Raw genomic sequence first — 18,850 nt, forward strand, 5'->3', positions numbered from 1 at the left:
GGATGATGTCATGTCCTGGTTTCCTGGGTACCCAAAGTCCGTGGGATGGAATCTGAACTCATTTGGTCTGTTTGTTTCTTCAGATGGCTGGAAAGTGAATGAACCTGTATTTTCTTCCGTGATGGCTATGCTCCACCGTCCCCATGCTCCCATACGTGACTTGAATTAAAACAGCTGTGTGGTATCCTCTCATTCCCTTGGACAACTGCGCTGCGCGCTGCCTACCCCATCCCAGGGGAATCTCTAATGGCACGAGCTGCCTCCTCTCCTCCTTTTCACATCCCCTTTGGCCGCGCTTCCCCCCTCCCCTGGCCTGTGCTGACAGCCTGGCTGGGATTCACTTCAAAGCCAAGACACAGGTGCCTACATGTGCTCTAGTTCGTGTAAGTTTTCAGGCCAATGGAAATCTTGTCGGGTCACTGGCACTTTGAGAGTGGTCCAGTTACCCTGAAGTAGACACACCGGCTGGGATTCATCACCTAAACACAGGTGCTGGTGCTATTTTGTGGTCTCCAGGTCTCCCTCCAGAAAGGAGGAGCTTGTGTAGGTCTCGTGTGGTATCTGCCAGCCTCAGGTGGCTGTCTTGGATGTCTGGATGTCTCTTTTCAGGCAACTGAGTGTCTTGTGCCATGGTTGGTCTGCTGGATTGCTCTTCGGGTGCATTCCCTATACTGACTAGATCTCCACTGACTTTTTGAGTTTAAACAGCTCATCACATGTAGAAAGTAAACACCAGTCCTGAGTTCAGTCACGCTCGCTTCATCCTGATCCAGTGGCCCTGCTCTGAACCTGCTAGACAAATAGCAACGCCAGCGTTACCAAGTGGCCCAAATCTGCCAGGAAGTCAGCTATGTCAGAAACAAAGACAACTCTGGCTGGTCACGCTGCTTCTGGATGGTTAAACTTGCATGCATGTGTGCATCAAACACCATTTATCTTGTTGGCATCTGTCTGGCCTTGTCTTCTTTCCTCATCAATCACTGTCCCCAGCCACACCATTTCTAAACAGGTGCTGGTTCTGCCCATCGCAGCTCTGTGCAAACACAGAGACACACCAAAAGCCCAAAGGAAGCAGAATGTTCTTGCAAACTCAATATTGTCTTTGGGTTGTACAGCACAACCCTACCCCAAACTCCACAGAGCTCTTCATGCCTGGAACAGGCATGCTTTACTCTGGTCCGGGAGAGTGTATCAGAAACAGCCTGGGCTGTCCTGAAAAGACACCGCACCTCATGTATCAGGGATGGACAATGGAGTACTCATGGGGTGACCACCCAGCCTCTTGTGCCTGCTGGCCTTGGCCATTCACGATGTCTCCCTTATCAAGCTTCTCATTCTGATTCTGCAAAGATCTCATCTCATGCAACATTCATTTACGAGGTGATGAGGCACATAAATAGGCATCCTCCTGCTGTGGGAAGGGCTCTTTGACGACAGTGCCTTTATCCTGGGAAGCAGCTTCCTGGATATTAATTAAGGCAAGAAGGAGAATATGTGGGACCAGCCTTGTGCTAAAAAGGCCTGCTCCAGAACCATGCCAGGATGCCCAGAGCAGGGATATCTGAGCCAAGAGATGTGCTACTAAAACAGGATGTGCATTAGATACTTTATCCACCTGCTCCTATCACAGCCTCTCCAGCCTACCACTGATGTTTTAAGGAAAAGCACAACATTGTGAAAATGCACAGAAATACACCTGAGGCTGCTGGAACTGAAGCTAAAGAAGACAAGAGAGCACCAGAAAGTATGTGTCTAACAAGTCTATGAGAAAGAGAGATGGCTAAAGAGAGGGGAAAAGTGCTTCATGTGTAACCGTTAGTCGATGCCTTCCTTTCTGCCCTTCTTCTCCTCTGAAAGTGATTAAGCCATGCTCCAAGACGTCAGTGGCACATCCCGTGTCAGTGGAGACTGGTCTTTGTATTCAGCACTGGCGTATGTCTCAGGAAAGCTCTTCCAGAACTTCTTTAATAATTTCCAAAGCTTGCACACAGGACTGGTTCTGACATGGGCTAAAGTGTTGCAAACCTTGGTTGGGCAAGGGTGAATTCCACAGCCAGCCAGCAGTACGTTGAGAGAGCATGAGTATTACCTCTCCTTCATTGTGGTTTCCCTCTAGGAAGTGGGTTGTTCTGTATTGATCCTTTAGGTCACTCAGCAGAACTATATGGGCAACGAATTCTTGGTCTTACTCTGGAAGCCAGCAAGGAACAAAGGATAATGAATATGTCTTGACTTTTGGGGTTAAATGTTACTAGAAGTAATTTATGGAGCTTCTGCAGAGGGCTTTCAGTAAAAGGCTTTTTTTGTCCCTGTATTTCTTCCTGGCATCTCTGTCACAGGGCCCAGAAGCTCACATCAGGCATCGCAACATACTTGGTCTCAAAATATTCTGGAATGGGACAAGAATGGGCCACTCAGCTGCACTGGATGGCTTCTAGAGGAACTCAGGACACTGAGGCCAAGGGAGCCCTCTCTTCAGGGGCTGGCTCTGAGGTGACTAAGAGCTGTCACAGACTCTGGCAGCCAGTTGGGTAAACGCCCCACGTGGGTGGAATTTCTCATGCTCTACCACAAGCATTCCAGGGTGGTCCAGCTCAGCAATCAACTAAGCCACTAGGAATGGTGGTTCCCAGCACTTCTCTGCTTGGAGGCTTTACAGGAATAATCAGACTTCTTTCTTCGGCCTTTACATAGGAAGGGGCTTTCTTTGCTATCCTTCTAACTGTATGACTGCGAGAGTCTAAACTGAGGGCAGCCACTTCTTACCCAGGAGTGAGAACCCAGAAACAATGAACTGTCTCAGCAGACTTCAGAAGACTGTCAGTGTCATAAACAATGCCACTGGCTTCTCATACAGCTCATCACCTTCATGCATGGCTTCATTTTGCCCCAGCTCACATAATCTCTGAGACGTGCTGTCATTGCTTTTCCAGGGCTGAACAAGACATGCTTCCTCCTTGAGTACACTGCCACCGTTGTGGCAGTGGGCTCTTAGGTATGCCTTAGAAGACAGAACGATCCCCTACACTGTTCCTTCCCTCAATAAATCCTTTGGACATCATCCTCATTTCCATCCTGATGGAGTGGGAATCCTCATCCCTTATCTCCCCTCCTGTGTCTTACAAGTATGAATATTCATTGTAATACTTAGTCCAAACAGACTCAGTCCCTTTTGATGCAACTATATTTCTTTCTTTTCTTGATATCACTAATTGTTGTTAGACTCGTGACATTAACTGAAGTAATATCTACTGGTTTATATCTCTCGCATAGTGACTTTACTTTAACAAAAAGATGAAGTACTTTTCTTTTATTGAGAGTAGTTCACTAACTACTCTGTGCATGTGATTGAGGGGATAGGGAAAAGGAGAGCGGCTATCTACTGCCTGTAAATTTTTTGGGGGGGCTCTATACAGAGGTTTCTCAAGCAGTATGGCTAGTCAGAGATGTGCAAAAGCCCTCTCTAGAAAAAAGGCTCCTTCCCACAGTAAAGCTTGCGTGGGAAGGGGCCAGTGACTAATACCATCCTTTCTAGCTGGTAAGGAACAGTCATTACTCCTTCCCTTAGAATGCAACAGCAACCACATGTGGTTGATTGAACCCTGTACTGCTGCTGAAAGTAGGTTTAAGTTCCTCAGTCTCTGTTCCTATTCCCATGGCACCTGCACGCCATGGTTCACTGTAGACAACGTGCATTTCACCAGTATTGCTTAGACCTCCTGGATGCAGTGCCTAGATTCAGCCATGTACCTTTGGCATATAGTGCTTCATTTCTACTTGACTGGAAACCATTATGATACTGGTATTATGAGTGTTTATTGCCTGTTCTACAGAAGTGCTTAGATTCCAAGCCAACGAGTGTCTCAGATGTTAGACGTTACTGAGACAGGACATAAAAAAGAGCCCTTAGGCCAGAGTTTACAGTCCAGATTAAGAGTACATGGAGCAGGCTGTTAAACAAATAATTGGGTAGGGAAAAGTATCAGATGAAAAAAAGGGTCTGGGAAAGATAATGTAGAAATCTAAAATAAAACAAGTTTTGAGATCAAAGTTGGATTCTACTTATGCATTTATTGTTTGGTCAGAAAATACAGTTTGGAAATCAAATCCACAGAGTAGCTGGGTCTCTTCTTGCCTGACCTGTTAAATTGAGTAGTTGTATTACTTTGCACCTGCCATTAATAAAGTATGTTGGTTGTCAGTAACAATGTGAAATATCATAGTATTTTTTAAGCCATGATGCAAAACATCTAGTTCTTAAATACATTTCCCATGAGGAAACAGCTAACAAGTAGTCAACGCAGAGAGAAGGGCATCCTACCTGTCATGGGCACGTACTTTAGAATAAAATCTCTATTGACTGGAGCAAGTCTAAATGACTGAAGTTAGGTCAGATGAATCCCATGTGCATACAGGATGTAAGCATACCTTTCAACATACATATGCAATCTTATACACACATGACATGCATCATAGTGGTATATAAAATTAAGATGAAGATGTAAGATAATCTTAAAAGACAGGAAATCTCACAACCAACACTGGCCATACAATCTTAATTTGACTTCACTGTGCCTATGTATTATGATTGGGTTTTAATTATAAGATCATAAAATATGTGTTTCAATTGGACTTCTGATTCATGTACTGTGCAGCGCAGACTATGAAACCCCTCACTGCTGTATCTCAGTGTTACCAGAATGTTGCTTAATTTCTAGACCACCCCTTAGTGATCTCATCACCATTTTACAAATCAGGGATTTATGGTGCACAGAAATTAAGATTAGAAGTGTCACCTTCCCCAGCCTCAGTCTCCTAAACGATGGCTTTTCAGAGTACTCAGGTGGGTGTAGTCCTTTCCTCAAGCATGGTATAACTTCAGTTGTAGCCTTTGGTAGTTCTGCACACCGCAGACCACTGGTCCTCAAGTCAAGCACCAGACGACATGATCACCACTTAGAAAACAAAAGTGAGAAGTGACTAGCAAAAGTTTCACTAAATGAATTCCCAAATATCACAGTGACCCTACGAAGGTGAAAAGGTGCTGATGTAAAGTGCTATTCTTCAGGGTTTGTCCGGTGACACTAACCATGACACCATCCTTCTTCTATAAACCCCTGTCTCATGTCTTATATGCTTCATACTTCTGCAACAAAGGAGGTATGAAGGGAGGGAAAGCACCCTCCTTCACTGTACAAACCTGATCACCCCCAAAACAAGCTTTTTCCATGCAGAGAACGAAACAAAATTCCAGTGGAGAAATAGCAGGTGGCCACGTACTTCAAGACCCCATCATAATGCCTTTTCACAGCAGACTGGGTAAAAACAATTTTAAAGCTGGTACTACCTGATTTTTCTAGATTTGACTCTGTGACCTTAACAAGGTTTTTAAAAATAGTTTTTTTCTGCAATGTCCTAGGGTTTTGAAAAAAAGCAAATGAGAACAAAAACAAAACCAGAAGTTCTATCATGTGGAAGCGTATTATTATCTCCATGGTACCACAGTTGGTTTGGAACCTCTAAATCCACAGTATAGACCTCTTCCTGCTGACTCCTGACAAAATGACAGACAGCGATAGCATGTTTTCATCCTTCGTGGTACGATATTATAGTGGGTCAGACATGGGGTTTCAGAGAGACTTGCAAGAAGCAGAATAGTGTCACATATGCATCTGAAGGCCTCTGCAGACATATGGCCTTTACTGGTTAACAGAACAGCCTTTCTGATTTTTCCTTCCCTCTTTGATCCCTCCTGTCTCATCTCTTCCAGCATGGATTTTTTTCCCTGTCTCTGGCTCCAGGTACTAATCCCATTCTCTTTGCCTGTAGTACCTCTCATTTCATTCTCTGTTCTGTCAGTCCTATGAGTTCATTTGATTTCAATGTCCTGCCCTAACACCAGGCTACCAGTCAACTCATTATTTCTTTGGCTAACCGTCCACTCCTCCCCACATGTCAGATCTGGATCTTCCGGGCTCCCACTTCCAATTCCAGTCCCAGATTCTTTCTCCTACTTTCCATACCCAAAACATTTAGATTGAAAAATACAGTCAATCACTTAAGAGTATGAAAGTATTACTCAAAAAGCATAAATGGAAAGGTACCACTCTTCTTCTGGGACATTTGCTTATTTGCTACTGACGCCTATTATTTACTCAGAAGGCAAAGGGTTCACAGCTGTCATGCTCACGCACAGTTCATCTAGGGCGATGCTGCACTCTGCTGGATGCAGCTAGTTCCGTCACTTGCCTTTTTTAGGCTCCCCTCCCCTATTTTCCTGCAATTCGTTTGTATTCAGCACCTTTCAGTACAAGCACAGTTTTAGCACAAATAATTTCTACTTTGCAGCATTGGTTTTCATGAAAGCTGACTGACATCCCTCTTTCTGATTTGGCTTCCATTATACTCAAATCCTATGATATAAGAAAATTAGAGGAAGAAAAAAAGATGAAGCAGTCGAAATACATCCAACCATCCAGGTGTTTCCTTTGTGTTTGCTTGACTTCACTTCTGCAAGTGCCATCTCTTGTGAGAGAGGTCTCCATAGTCCATGCCCCTTTGACCATACATCCCAACTGTGACAGGCTCCAGCCATCTTTCTGTAGCTCTTCTTCCTTAGAAGCACCGCTAAGGAAAAGTCTGCATGAAATTTGCAAACAATCAAGGACTCAACCGGTCTAATTAAAACAGAATGTACTAAGAATGTATAGAAAAACCGGAGTGGACCGAAAGGACTTGTCTGAGTGAGTGACTAAGTTTACTCAGCAAATGTCAGGCCAGGGAGGTACATCTTGGATTCATTACAAAGGAAGCAATATCTTACTTGTCCTCCACTCCTATCCTCAGGCAGCTGTCAGCAAGACAATCTCTTCCTTCCTCTCTTTTCTGATCCTCCTGACTACAGCGTCTCAGAGACACAGCCTCTAGTGTCCGACTTTTCTCATCCCTACGGCTCCCACAAACACCGTTCCTTTATAGCCTGTGACCACTTTTGATGTTCAAGTTGTGACAGATTTCATTACCTTACAACATGGGCTGGTCGCAGTTATATTTCAACAATGAAATGTCTGCACCATCTGGGATAAGAGTTTCTCTTCTCTCTACAGTGGTTAACACCTTCTAACATGACCCTCATCCCTGCCCCCTCCAGCTAACTCTGGAGTTATATTTCCCAATTTCCTTTCTCAGAACTTGGCATTTCAAAAGCCTCTTTGATCTTGCCATCACCTCGGCATGCCTGAAGGGTAAAGATGTGTAGACCATGGTTTGCATGTCAGTCTCCCCTCATTCAAGGTGTTGGACTGGCTAGGTCGATTTGTCTATAAAGTAACAAGACTGGTATTTTCATACTGTTTTATTATTGATACTTCTCCTTCATAACACCGATGACTTATTGACAAATTAAAGTCCATCCACCCCAGTGGCTAGGGACTTTACTACCTTTTGGTCCACAGAGTTCTGTTTCTGGATTGTGTTTAATTCTGTAGTTCTCATATCTAATGTGTTTGATTCCTGTTTGACCTGAATTGTCAGTAAAGCAAAAGAAGATTCCATCAGTGGAATGACAAGCAAAGCAAAAGTACAATACTGCAGTTCTGCCTCCTTATCTATGTCAGAGATAGGGATGCAGGATCTGCAAGGTCTCACCTATGAAGTCCAATCAAACTTTGGATTAAAAAATTAAACCATGTGTTCACACAGGAATGGTGTCATACTACTTGGCTGGCAATACCCAGGTCCCTCAGAAGTGTAAATGGCATTAATTTTGCTCTTCCAGTGCTATGCAGCAACAAAAAAGGCAGTATTTTATTCTACACAAGCTCAGGACAATTTCAAGCTATAAAGATTTCACTATAGGACAACCTGAAAAATCTGTAACTCTCTTTGGCTTCAGCTCAGGTACTTACTTTCTGATGTTGTGCAAAACATAAGCTCATCCCAATCCCCAGAGGTCATGCAGCCAGGAAGGACCCAGCAGGCCCCTTTCTTTGTTGTATTATTTTGCACACTCATAAACCAGCTGCCATTTTCGAGCTATCCCCATACAGCTTATCATGACTGCCAGGAGGCTCCTCTTAGAAAATTACATTTCCCCTTAGCTCTTCCCTTTCACTACCCATCTCATAATTTGGAAACAGTTTTTATTAAGCAGCTATGTGCTGAGATGCTACCATCATAGCTAAACAGTAACAGTAGGTATTGCCCACTGGTAACTGTAGATACTAGACACGGGAATTTCAGAAGAGAACTGGGATCTCTTGGTACTTGCGAGGCCAAATAGTATTGCTGACATATTATTATTCCACTAGACAACACCACTGACTTTTGGAATAAAATGCCATGCTAAAAGGATCAGTTCCTGTTAATCTTCTGACTGAAATGTGTGTTGAAAAGATGGTATGAGTTACCAGCATAGCCTGTTCACATTTTAAATGGAAACTTTTTTTTAAAATTTGGAAGTGCATATTCATTTTAAATTTTAGCTAATTTATGCTGAAACAGGTGGAAAAGTGTTAAGTCAAAATAAAACCATCCTTTAGTTTTCAGCGGAACGGATTTATTTTCTGTTCAGATTATTGGTTCATGAAAATGTTTAAAGCATTGCCTTTTTGACTGGTTTTAGAGCAGGCCTTCCAGTTTTGTGCTATAAACCTTTCCTGCACAGCTACAATGCCACTGGCCAGGGGCGGATACATACCAATTACTGAACAGTCCCATAGGCGACAGCAGGCCTGTGGGTGACAACAGCCTCGCTTGGGACGAACGCAAGAGAGTACAAAATAAATGTGGAGAAGCATTTAGGCCACGAGGCAGGATCTGAGCTCAGACAGACATGGATCAAGTCTCGGGAGGTGCCAAGGACACGGGAAAACCCCAGCTTCTCCAAAATGGCGGCGCCGGTGCCAGCTCCCTCCCTGGCCGTTTTCCCGCCTTTTCTAAGGGCTCTGCGGGCACAGAGCGCGCCAGGCAATGGCGGGCACCCCGGCTCCAGCGCCCGCTGCCCGGCGCGCTCCCGAGGCACGCTTCGTGCGAGGCGCTGCTAAGGCTCGACCCTGCCTCCGCTGCTCTCCGCGCCCGCGCAACTCACCGGCGCACCCCGCTCCACCGCCCCCTGCACACCCGCGGCCCGCCCGCTGCCTCCCCGCCGCTCCGCCGTCCCACAGCCATCACGGGTGCGGGGCTCCCGAGGGGTGCATCGATGCGGGCAGCGACTCACCCTCCCCGGCGCTGAGCCCCCGACCCTCTGCTGGAAACGGCGAAGCGGATGGGAAAGGCGATTGCTCCGCGGGACGCGGAGCCCCGCGGTCCCCGAGCCGCGGCGGAGGGAGAGCCTCCCCCTCGGGGCGCTTTTCCACAGACCTCCATGAGAGGGGGCTCCGGCTCTTCTTGTGGATCGGGTCTCCCCACCGCTGCCTCCTTCCCGCAGCCCGGGGTGACCGGGCGTCCGCGGCGGAGGCTGCAGCCGCGGGACGGGATGACAGGCGGGAGCGTTAGCGTGAAACTTCATTAGGCGGCATTTGGCTAAAGGGGGGACGCGGACAGCGGAGAGGAAACAGCAGCAGGTTTCCCCTTCCCCGTCGCTAGCGGGGGAATTGCTGCTCGCTGGTGCCGCGGCAGGAGCGGCCGCTGGACAGAGCCGGACCCGGGGCGGGCAGTGGCAGGAGCCTCTCGCCCGCCTCGGCTCCCTCACGGCCCGAGCAGGGCCCCTGCCTCCTCCCGCCCTCGCCCCGGAGCACCCCGTCGGCACCCCGTCGTGGAGAAACCCTCAGGGACAAGAGGATTGAGTAGTTTTTCCTTCAGAAGGAGGCAAAACACAGTAGGAGCGTATCCAAAGAAGGGCAACGAAGCTGGTGAAGGGTTTAGAGCACAAGTCTTGTGAGCAGCGGCTGAGGGAACTGGGGTTGTTTAGTCTGGAGACGAGGAGGCTGAGGGGAGACCTTATCGCTCTCTACAAGTACCTGAAAGGAGGTTGTAGCGAGGTGGGTGTCGGTCTCTTTTTCCAGGTTAGAAGTGATAGGACGAGAGGAAACGGCCTCAAGTTGCGCCAGGGGAGGTTTAGGTTGGATATTAGGAAAAATTTCTTCACCAAAAGGGTTGTCAAGCATTGGAACAGGCTGCCCAGGGAAGTGGTGGAGTCACCACCCCAGAGGTATTTAAAAGACAAGTAGATGTGGTGCTTAGGGACATGGTTTAGTGGTGAAGTTGGTAGTGTTAGGTTAATGGTTGGACTCAATGATCTTAAAGGTCCTTTCCAACCAAAACGATTCTATGATTCTAGGAGCCTCTGTCTGCAAGGGAGCCGTTGTGAGGAGCGAGGGACGCAGCAAGCACTTCCCCTCTGGGGCCGCTGCAGGACTGTGGGGCTGCTGGGGAGGGAGAGCCCTCGGGGGTCCGGGGGAGATCCCAGCAGTGTGCTCGCTCCTGTGGGGGCTACCCAGTCTACTGGGCTTCACACAGGAGAGCCAGAGATCTCTCGAAACGGATGTTGCTGAGGAGGCGCTTCATACTCCGGGCCAGCATCAGGCTTAATCCCAGTCTGAGTCTCATCTGATTGTAATCCCAGGTGGAAAAGGGACATTCCAATCATAATTCCCAAGTATTGCCCTATTTAAAAATATTTAGGGTTCTGCAATAGATGTAAAACTGGAGTAAAAGCTGGCAGAGAAAAGGCTTGCTGCTGATCTCTTTCATCTGTTATCTTCTCTTCTGCTTTCATCGTAAGAGAGAAAAATCTAAAAATGACATTTGGTTTAGATTACAAAAATAACAACATGATAAAGTAGCCGTGAGAGAGCAGAGCTTGCGTGTCTCTGCTAACAGAGTGCAACAGACCTAGGAACAAAATGGCCGCTGCCTTTGCACATCAGCAGCGGCGATGGAAAAGTAGGGGAAATGTGCACAGCTCTTTGATCCCCAGCTACATCTCTTGATGCCATCCACCCTCCTTTGCAAGTCTAAGGAGTTGGGTTTTGCGCTGAAACTTGTGGGTGCTTGCATTTGTAACTTACTAAACAATGTGCAATTCTTAGTACTTTGCCTGACTATTTTTAAGGGTCTTCAGGCAGTCAAACTATTCTTAACCCTCAGATGCAGTTTATGAATATTATAAGGGTTTGGATATTGTGAATTTGCATTTCTTTTTCCAGTGGATAATAGAGAAAGTATGCAGTTGATATCAGTTCAGGGGGTGGGGGATTTTGTCTCACCAAAGGTGTTAGCTCCACACTCTCCTCGTAACAGTCAGCTGAAGGGAGAGACGTAAATCTATTATGTAGTGGGCATAGTGGTTGTCTTCAAAGAAAGCTCCAAGTCTGTGGCTCTCTTCCAGCTGCCAAATCTGTTTTGAAAGGACAGTTGATATTATAGGTAACAAGATTATAAGTAACCCTGAGATGCTGAATACCTGAAGGACAAGTAAAGTCACAGGTGAGGGGGAAAAATAAATTGATTTCCTGTTTCCTCACAGTTCTGTTCTAGATGTGGTGCTCTAAGGATGGGAGGCCAGGTTTGTAGACAGAGCTAACATGTTTTATTAGGTTAGCTTATATAGTTGGAAAAATACGTACAAGCTCTTGGGCACATAAGCACTTCTTCAGAGAGCTTGCCGGTTTTTTCCAGTTGTATCCTGTTTTCTGACATTCAGCTGAATATCTGAATTTCCAGGTGTCTGAATTTGTCAGAGCCTTTCAAGGCCTTTCTTAGAGCCTATTATAGAAATCCTCTAATTTATGTCTGAAATTTCTTTCAACTTACTTCTTCTAAAACTAGGTGTACGCATAACCAGTTCTCTGGTTACGTTCCTAATATGTGTGTGTGTGTACCCTTAAATATCAATATAAATAACTGAAATGGAAAGACAAATGTGCAAAAAATTATTTCCAACAAAACAAGGTTGGTTATCGAAACGTTTAAGCATACAGAAGACTGTAAATGTATCGTGCAGGAAGTGAGAACATTTTGTATTGCATAGACAGGTTAGGAGGTGCTGCTTTCCAGTCAACTTTGACTTCCCAGTAATAGACGCTGACCATCAGAGGGCACTCCTGATCCTACAGAGAAATAATGTGGTTTGCTAGAACAATGGTGAACAGTCAGACTTTCCTAATCTGGAAACATGCTTTACATGATTTATATCCCATTGGCATCTGGATTATGAGTCAACAGATGATAAAGTCAGATATTTATGACACCTCCATTTACCACCCTTTACAGCACAGTGCTAAATACCGTATAACTGATGCACTTGATTTAAAAGTCACTTGCAGTATAGTAGTTCTAGTGATTTCTTCACAATTTAATATAGTGCTTAGCTCAGGCTGTGAAGGAAGTTTGCTAAAAGAAATGATTAACAATAAGGTCTGTGTTTCTTTAGCAATGTCCTTCGCATCCGTATAAGAGTGTTAGTCCGGGTCAAGATGCCGTGTCTGGTGTAGTATAGTATGTTCTTACTGACATTCACCTAGGAGCAGCTTATATGGCTGTATGTGAGAGGAGAGGCAGTCAGATAGGTTAGGTGTGTGCTTAGCAGAGAAATGTGGTAAGCTTTAATATTTCCTTTCATATGGTCTCACACCCTTGTGAATTTTGCCTTATATATCCTTGTGTAGGAGTGTCTTTTTTTTTTTTTTTCCTGTGAGAAACATTCCTGAAGTATGCATTTCTTTTTTTTCAGTGCACTTCTATCCTCTGTTTGGAAGGGAGCACTTTTTTCTCCTTGCAAAAGCAAAAACTTGAAAACAGCGCAACTTCTGAGTTTGTAACAGAATGCTCACAAAAACAACAAATCCACTACCAAAACATTGTTCTTTTTTTTTTTCCCTTGAGAAGCTTTGCATGTTGTTTATTAATATTTTACAAGCCCTGATGGCAACCCCTGACTCTAAGACAGACAGGTAAAGTGGGGGGAACCTGTCATACCTGGTTTTTTTCCCCAGCCTCAGCTCCACAATGTATTATTCCTTGAGAATAGGCAACTTCATGCAAGTGGTTACACACACTCTCCTTGTAACAGTGTCAAGACTGCACAGAGGGATATGCAGGAAATAGGAACATATCGAAGCGGAGGGAACAGCAGGCACTGCTTGCGTGTATGATCCAAGACCTCAGGGGTAGGGTTCTCATTTGGTCTCTGGTCTGGGCTCTGTATTTGTCCCAGTGTTCCCATCTGTGTTTTGTCTGACACTGATGCTGCTGCTTGAACCCAGCAAAAGATTTCCATTTTAATGGGTAGTTCCTGTTGCATCTTTTTTTGGGGAAACAGGTTTGGGCTGTGTATTCAGAGACCTGTTGTGCCATTCAGTTTAGCTGCAGTACTCTGCCGTTTGAGCTTCAACGTCCATGTGGTTTCAACAGTGTTGAAATTGCTCCATACTGCTGTAGTAGTACAAACTGGGTTGACGTCTAGCTTGACCCAAAATCCCAAAAGCCCAAATCAATGGGTCTCCAGAAGAATTCTGGAGAGAATTTGCTGGCTTTTGCCACTGCCATCCTGTGTCAGCTGATGGCTGGAAAGCTGACATATGTAGGCAGTTTCAGAGATAGTTGTTAAGTTGCCTGGAGTGCAAGAGAGAAAGTTGTCTCCTTCATATTGTCATAATAGGCTTATTAAATTAGATTTTACTTTTCTAGAATTCATCTGCATGCTAAGGCAATGGGCAAATAACACAAAGAAGGTCTGATTACTTTTAGTAAGTCTCATGTAGATGACAGAAATACCCAATATGAGAGCAGAGTTGGTTTTTTTATGACTAAAACTGTCTTGTTTCCTGTATGTAACTTACTGTTGAGTACTTGGGGTTTTAGGAAGTACTGCTGTTGAGTCATCTCTCTGTTTACAGTGTAGGTTCAGAAATGCTTTTAACTGAGCAAATTCATCCAGAGCTTTTCTGTGGCTTGTTAAAATGTCTTCACTGATAGCAAAGAATATGAAAACAAAGTGTGGGTTGGGAGGACTGAAGGGAGGACATGCCAGAGTTTGATTTCTCTTCAGCAGGTCAAATGTTTCCAAGCTGGGAACAAGAAATATTTTTAATGGCCTGGCACACTCACGGGGAGCTGCCTGAAGAGAGTGTGTGTATACGCTGCATTCCCAAAGGTCTGCTGGAAGCTTGTAGGCACAGAGAGCCTCTGGGGTTGGTGAGTTTTTGGCTGGATCAAGGATGCGTGATGGCTAAGGTGACCAGAGCTGAGCAATTGTCACCTGTTGGCAGGATACTTGGACTCTTCGCTTCAGGCCACGGTCAGATACCTAAATCCCGTCTCAGCCTCTCTGCCTAGCCTATGGGGAGAGCCGGGCAGCTCTGATGGCTTCTGGAGAGCAACCCAGAGAGTCTAAACAAGACACTGAGCAGGGAGATACCTAAAGGAATAGGGAAGACAAGTTGTTTTCGGTTGATAGGAAACATGGACTGAATGTGCCTCCGTGCGGAGAACTGAGATTTGTGTGGAATCAAGGCTATTAGAATATCATTCTTCTGTTCAGTAGTTGTCTCTCCCACCTTAAGGAGGGAAGTACACAGCTGAACTGTTGATGAAGAGGCCGAAACCAGTCATGCTACTCGTGAGAGGGTTAATACCCAACATGTCTCAAGATCCATGCAGTCAGGGGCCAAGAACTTGTGTGGACCATTAAGCTTTGTGTGATTAGAAAAACACAGCCCTCCTTCTTTGACATCACTTCTGACCTTCCCTTAGAAGGACAGTACAACAGGTTTTCTGTGGCTCAGACTTGCAGATTACTATGTATTTATTTTTGACTTGTTTGTCACCCATGGGAAATTATGACAGAGAGCAATTGTAATTACTTAGCTAGAAAATGACTTTAAACTGTCTGGTGTTGACTGTCCATTTCGAAACTATTTCCCTTATCAGTGTCGCCTTTTTTTTTTTTTCATATTTTCCTCACACTTTCACAAGATTTATTAAATGCCCGCCAGCTGGAAAGAGTTCTGCAGGGATTTCTGCTCCTCTTAAATCAAGGGCAGCAGTCATAGGACTTACACTGCATCTGATCATAGGTCTGTTTTTTATATTTCCTTGAAATGATCCATTCATTGGGAAAAATGATCCAGGAATAATGAGATTGTTTGAAATTCAGAGGTAAAGTCCATCTGAAAATGGACTTCAAGGGATTTAGGTGTGGTGATGGCAGCCGTTATAACCTCTATGGTCTGCTCCCCTCTGCTACCCCCAGAGCAGAGATAACAGAAGAGAGGTGTTGGGGCACACTGGTTTCTGCCATCTCAGTGCTAGGGGTGGTCACCTCTGGGATCAGGGAAAGGTGCTGGTGTCTTAGACCGCCTCAGCTGGCCCTGACAAAGCTGATTCATAGAGCCCCAGGAGAGTAAAGGGATTTTTCAGTGACAAACTTTCAAGCAACCCTGATAAAGCTGAGAACATCCTGTTCATCAGTACTACAGAGGTGATGCCTGAGATAGATTGGTTGAAACATTGGGAGTGTAGAGATGCTGGAGAAGGCCTAGTGGAGGGCTACCAAGGTGGTCAGAGGCCTGGAGGACATGCTCTTTAGGGAAAGGTGAAGGGAGCTGTGCTTGTAGAGCCTGGTGAGGAGGCAGCTATGCGGCAGTCTAATGGCCTGCAACTACTTGAAGGCAAGCTATGGAGATGATGAAGCCAAACCCTTCTTGATAGTTTCAAGTGGCATAAAAGGGGCCACAGCATCAACTTGTGGTTTTGGAGATTAGAACAGAAGTTAGGAAAAACTTTTGCCTTTGGAGGGTAGTGCAGGATTGGAGCAGGCTACCCAGACAGGAGGTGGAATATCTATCCCCGAAGGTTTTCAGGGCTTGACTAAACAAAACTATGACTGACTTGGTCTCGTGCTGGTGATAGTCCTGCAGGCAGGCAGGTAGTTGCACTATTTGACCTGCAGAAGACCCCCCAACATCAACATTTTGGTGGTTGTGTGAAAAACGTAAAGATTTTGCTCAAGTTTGACTTTAAAATAACATTGTTTTCAAGCAACTTAAAAGAGGTGATTTTCTTTATAGAAAATAATAGGCAAAAGTGTTCACAGAAAACTTACAACACTGCTTCTTAGTGGTTTAAACAATGCTGCTGCAGCTGTAGGCGTTGCTTAAAAAATATTTTATTTTCGAATAATCTTTAAAAATGAAGTTTGGGCACTTAATTTGGACAAAATGAAGAACTCCTTTTCTTTTCATAGCAGTGAATAAGCACTGTAGTTGATTAGGTACATCTACTTGTCCAGTATGAATAGCTGCTGCACATGTATGTGCGTGTATATATAGGATATCTCTGAAAAGGATAAAAGCAAACATTTTTTCACTCAGCAGACTGCTAGCTCTCAGTTGTCACCTCATAACTATAAATGATAGCTTTGGAGCTAGGTATATTTCAGACAGAGGCACAGAAAGAGCGAGCAAATAGAGTTATTTTTTTCAGTATCATTGGCACACCATTGTTCCGCTGTGGTCAGTGGTAGGACGTACAAACAGTATTTCAGATTCCATAGGAACCTGTTTTGTATTTATGCTAGGTCAGCGTCATGTGTTACTCGACCAACCGGAGGGATGGGAACGATAACCAGCAGCTTGCTTGGGCAAGAAGGAAGAGGTGCTCTTACATAGTTAATAAAGAGGCAGGAACTTGAAACAAAATCAGACTAAGATATGTGTTTTTAGAACTCAAATTTGCCTACATCAGCTAAGTTTTGTCATGGCAAAAGTGCAAGGAGGAATGTGGGAATGCTTTCACCAGGTTGTCTTCATCTGAAAAAACAAAGCAAGAAAGTGAGCAAATTTTGACCAGAAATTGAACATTAGCCACTTCTGTGAGTCTTTAAATGTTAACATCTATGGAAGAAATACTATATTGCTGTGGCCTTTCCTCAGTGCATTTGCAGGAAATGCCAAACAGTAACGTTCTGCCGCTTAAAACATGAGTCATGTGACAAAAAGAAAATGCACGTGTAAAGCTGATTACTGGGCTTTTACAATCTCATTTTCTGCCTGCTTTAGTAAATTTTAATGAAGAAGTTCGCTTCTTTTTTGTTTGTTGAAGTCAGCTTTTTGCTATAATTTTTGTGGGGTGGTAACTGCTACAGTGGCATCACTGGAGAAGAGCGGCACAGTAGTTGTGCACGGCAGTACTCTGGCAATGTCCTGCTGCTCAGGTGCAGACCAATTTGCTTCTGTCACATTAAGGGTGTTTTAAAGTGAGCCATCATTTATGAATTCCACCTAAAGGAGCTTTCAGCTGGCCCTGCAGTGCATCTTTACGACCATTTCCTCCACTGCATATTTAGCCTCAGAGAATTACGCAATGTAGAGACCAAGTGGTTGTTCAGGTTCACTGAAATGCACAGGAAGGATTTTTACTGATAATTTCAAATCCTGTATTAACTGCATGGAAAAATATTTAATATCATTAGTAATCTGACTGTATTATTCCTCTTGCCACTTTGTGGTATATTTTAATGTAGTTTTAAAGAAGGAGAAAGAAGGAGAAGCCATGTTGAATCTGACATCTGAAAATTGTGAAGGTTTTTTACAATGTTAACCTGCCATCTCAGATTCAGAGAATAATTGTTATGGATTTCTAAATTTATATCAACGCAGATTAATGCTTCACAGTTTGCCTATAGGAAGTTGGATTGGCAAGAAAGTGGCTTTTCTGTTGTTACAGTGATGCCCAGTCAGCTATGCAGTTGGTAAGTGGACTACTTAGGCATGGAAGGTCACAAGGAAATACAGATCCATTGGTTCCACGAGAATTAAGAGCACCACATGCTCTTTCAAAATAAGTTACTTTAAGTCAGGTTTCGGTTAAGATTCAGTTCTATCTTTAAATTCATTCTTGTGGAAGTTTTCTTACATCAGTAATGGAAATGCTAAATAACCGGCCCAAAAGCTGCATATCTGTGTATTTTATGCTTTTATTGTTATCATTAAGAGAATTCTTTGGGCAAATTACAGTAGAAGTTACTGGTGTTTTATAAATGTATCTGTACTTTCCTATTTATTTCAGTACCAAAAGGCCAATGGCAGTTATGTACAGTAATGCAAGTTCTTACACGCTTAAGTCTGGTCCTGTGTGTATAATAAATGAGATCTACTCCAAAGAATTTGGAAAGCCAGGAGGTTGCAGGGTTAGCCTGCTATGAAATACCAGGGGACTGAGGCCCTGATCCCCCGTCCATTCTTATTTGTAAAAGCACTTCAGCTCATATGTATCTCTAGGCATGTGTTTAAGACCCATTGACATCAATGAGACTTTAGCTGATGCTTAACCTCTGAGCATATGCTTAAGTTTCCTGCTGAATAAGGAGGGCCTTGAGCATATGCTTAAAAATACCCTGCTGAATTGCTGATCTCTCTCAGGCCTCTAGCCTGCCCCAAATACAAACCTTTACTTGCTTCTCTAGGTCACTTGTTTTGGCTTGGAATTCAGATTTTTTCTTCTTTAGCATTTCCTTTTCACTCAGCTGGCCAGATCTATTTTCTACAACCCCCATTATCATGCACACATGGTGTTCATTATCACTCCACGTTGCTCCACATTACAAAGTCAAGTACCCAGTTGGCTAATTTAATGCTTTCAGTGAAAGTGCTATCTATTTATAGTTTTCTGCAAATTTAAAATCGTATATGGAAGAAGCTGTTGTCGGTTAAACAAACATATTGTTTATATTCAGGTGCTGTTGGGATACAAGCCTTTCACTATAATCCTTTCACGCTCTTCTACTGTGTGACATTATTACTTCATTAGGTGGGATATTTAAAAGGTTCCAAAAATCTATTGTAGCTTTCCCAGACATTTGGACAAGTTGTAATTACCATTGGCCAGAGTATTTCATGCAGAAAATTTT

This window comes from Nyctibius grandis, chromosome 1 (assembly GCF_013368605.1).
Source record: "Nyctibius grandis isolate bNycGra1 chromosome 1, bNycGra1.pri, whole genome shotgun sequence".
In the NCBI taxonomy this organism is placed as follows: Eukaryota; Metazoa; Chordata; class Aves; order Nyctibiiformes; family Nyctibiidae; genus Nyctibius; species Nyctibius grandis.